Here is a 4,073-nt window from a genome sequence, read left to right on the forward strand (position 1 = left end):
ACTCTAAATTCTTTTTATCAAATCATTTTTGTTTTGAATTGGATATCTTATTTATTCTAAAACCTTATTTAAATGTCAGAATTTCTGATTTCTTTTCACCATGTCATTAACCTAAAATGTCAGACATGACCACCTACTCTTTGAAGACCTTATCAGCTTCCTCTGCAAAATATCACCTAAAATGTCACACTTTTTGACTTAACCCTAGAGTTCTATTTACAGGGAACTTGTGATAATTTTTGTCAAATTATATATTTGAATACCTAATACATTAAGATATAATATCTTATTTAAATAATATTAAAATGTGGTAGAATATCATAATGTATGTTTAATTAATATGAATCTCATTCAAATTTCAAATATATATTTTTATTTAATGTTTATGATACACATCAATTATTTTAATATTTAACATATCAAATACGTTAATATGTTTTGATATTACACTTCAAGACTATAGGAACTTTCTCAGAGGACCTGAGAGTTACATCGGCCCACAATGCATCTCATGGACGATGCAAAACTATGGTGGCGCTTGAAGGTGAATTGTATAAAAAACTGGTCATCCACCAAAAAATTATGGGAAGACCATTGATGGAATTGAAGCAATCGACGCTCTCCTATATGGGTTTCCAATCAAAGACCTAATGTTTGATGTTGACTCTTTTGAAGGAAGAGCCACGTTATCGAACAACAAGAAATGTGGCGGTATCTCTGAGAACTCTATCACACACATAAAAAAAACGTGTCGAAGAAATAGACATTACACAGAAGATCTGGCTTTCATCGAGGAGACCCGAGTTTGATTCTCGACAATGAAATTTTATTTTCTTATTTCTTTTATTTTATAGTTTCATCTTTTGTCACCAATTATATTTAAACTTTACCTAGGTTTGAGAAGCACTATAATGGATGAGTTCAATAGTATCTTAAATTCAAAAGACTTTTATGAACTTGGTTTGAGAGGCACTATAATGGTCAAGTTCAATAGTATCTTAGATTAAAAAGACTTTTATGAACTTTGAACCTTTAACAGTGTTATGTCATAGATATTTGGTTCAATTTCAACAAGTGAGGTTGAAGTCATTCAAATGGTTAATGTGATAATTTGGTCATTTTCAAGGTCTCTTTTGTTGAATGCCATCATGGTTGAGATGATTGAGATGAGCACCAGAGTGAGTTTGACAAGGAGGGTCGTAGAGAACCACACCCCAAGCCAAGCTCATGTTGGGCTTAACAAACTGAAAATCCAAAAACACAAACCCTTAAATGGGAACCAGGATGCTAAGGAATTAAAAAAAACTTTATTTTTGACGTTGAACAATACTTGAAGGTTACAAGAACTTGCTCATAGGACCTAAGAGTTATGTTGGCCACAATGCATCTCATGGACGGTGGCGCTCGAAGGTGGATGATATAAAAAATGGGTCATGCACCATAAACTCATGGGAAGACCGTTGATGGAATCGATGCAATCGACGCTCCCCTTGATGGGTTGCCAATTAAAGACCCGGCATTTGTTGTTGTCTCTTTTGAAGAAAAAGCCACACGATCGAACACCTCGAAATGTCACGGTAGCTCTAAGAACTCTATCAAACGACCTGAGAGTTGAGGGCACAAGAACTTTCTCATACGACCTGAGAGTTATGTTAGCTGCAATACATCTCGAAACGTCGCGGTAGCCCTGAGAACTCTAACACACATAGGGAAGGACGTGTCGAAGAGTTAGACATTAAAAAAAAGATTATGCTAAAACTCTTCAGCAATTTGACAAAAGACTTCAGGACATCTACACCAAAAATCCATTGTTGTCCAACAGTCACGATATCTAGCTTTCACCCAGGATCTAAGTTCGATTCTCGGCAATGGAATATTATTTTCTAATTTCATTTTATTTTATAGTTTCTATCTTAGACTAAAAAGACTTTTATGAACTTTGTACCTTTGTTAGAGTTATGTTATAGATATTTTGTTCAATTTCAAATGGTTAATGCGATAATCCAGTCGTTTTCGAGGTCTCTCTTGTTGAACGACGTCATGGTTGAGATCAGCAGGTGATTCAAATGGTTAATGCGATAATCCAGTCGTTTTCGAGTTCTCTCTTGTTGAACGACGTCATTGAACGACATCATGGTTGAGATGAGCTCTAGAGTGAGTTTGACAAGTTGGGCTGTAGAAAACCACACCTCAAGCCAAGTTCATGTGGGCTTAACAAACTTAAAATCCAAGAACACAACCCCTTAAATGGAAACCGGGATGCTAAGGAATTAAAAAGCTTTATTTTTTACGTAGAACAATACTTGAAGGTTACTGGAACTTGCTCATAGGACCTAAGAGTTACGTCGGTCGCAATGCATCTCACGAACGATGCAAAACTATGGTGGCACTCGAAGATGAATGGTATAAAAAATTGGTCATGCACCATAAACTCATGGGAAGACTGTTGATGGAATCGATGCAATCGAAGCTCCTTTGGATGGGTTGCCAATCAAAGACCTAATGTTTGATGTTTACCCTTTTGAAGAAAGAGTCACACGATCGAACAGCTCGAAACATCGCGGTAATTCTGAGAACTCTATCACACACATGAAAGGACGTGTCAAAGAGTTAGACATTACCCAAAACATCATAGTAAAACTCTTGAGCGATTAGACAAAAGTCTTTAGGACAACTACACCAAAAATTCATTGTTGTCCAACGATTTGGATATTTGGCTTTCACCTTGGAGATTCTGGTTTGATTCTCTCAAATTGAATATTATTTTCTTATTTCTTTTTATTTTATAGTTTCATCTTTTGTCACCAATTATATTTAAACTTTAGAGAAGCACTTTAATGGTCAAGTTCAATAGTATCTTAGATTAAAAACTTTTATGAACATCGTACCTATGTTAGTGTTATGTTATAGATATTTGTTTCAATTTCAACAAGTGGTGTTGAGGTGATTCAAATGGTTAATGCAATAATCCGGCTATTTTCAAGGTCTCTCTTGTTGAATGCCATCATGGTTGAGATGAGCACCCGAGTGAGTTTGACAAGGAGACTCAAATTTAAACTTTACCTATGTTTGAGAGGCACTATAATGGTCAAGTTCAATGGTATTTTAGATTAAAAAGACTTTTATGAACTTCGTACCTTTGTTTGTGTTACTTTGTACCTTTGTTAGTGTTATGTTATAGACATTTGGTCAAGTTCAACAAGTGGGGTTGAGGTGATTCAAATGGTTAATGTCAATTTATTTGATTCAAATTGTTAATGTGATAATCCAGTTGAATAGTTACAGGTTATCTCCAAGGTCTCTCTTATTGAATGCCAACAGGGTTGAAATGATTGAGATGAGAACGTGAGTGAGTTTGACAAAATTGAAATAAAATCAAATAAAATCACTAAAAAAATCAAAAAAATTGAAAAAAAATTAGCCTTATGACACTTCCTTCAATTCGTAGGGCGGTAAATCAAGGATTCCTTCGCCCAAGACCCATGATCCAACTCCCAACATGGAAATGATAAGGTATAGAATCATTCCAAGAATCTCAATGGATGGGTTACAAACTCACATTACCAATCTCGACAACTGGACGTGTCATCGGCATTAGAAAAACGACCGCATCAGAGCAAGTCATGGGGATAGAAGATCCCATTGAAGGATGATTGACCAACCGTAATCTTCATCCCAATGAGCCAAGCTTTTGTAGAAGCAAGAACCCTTGTATTAAAGAAATTAATACCTTCTTATACAAAATTTGGATCAACCAAGAGATAAAGCTAGAATTAGATAATGAGATCCAAGACTCAAACGAATAGCTTGTAACACTTGTTGAATCTTCTTGGCCTTTGGTTGTGTAATAGGTCGAACACCATGATTTTTATCATCATCCCCCTCTTCAAAAGGATTCGTCCTCGAATCAGAAAAATCATCACCTATATCAAAAGGACTCAACTTAGCACAACATTGAAAGTAGAATGTATTGACTATTATGCAATGTGAACCAAGTGCGGTGTAACGCCCGAAAAAAAAAAAAAAAAAAAAAAAAAAAAAAAAAAAAAAAAAAAAAAAAAAAAAAAAAAAAA

Source organism: Cucurbita moschata, unplaced genomic scaffold, assembly GCF_002738365.1.
Source record: "Cucurbita moschata cultivar Rifu unplaced genomic scaffold, Cmos_1.0 Cmo_Scf00046, whole genome shotgun sequence".
Taxonomy (NCBI): Eukaryota; Viridiplantae; Streptophyta; class Magnoliopsida; order Cucurbitales; family Cucurbitaceae; genus Cucurbita; species Cucurbita moschata.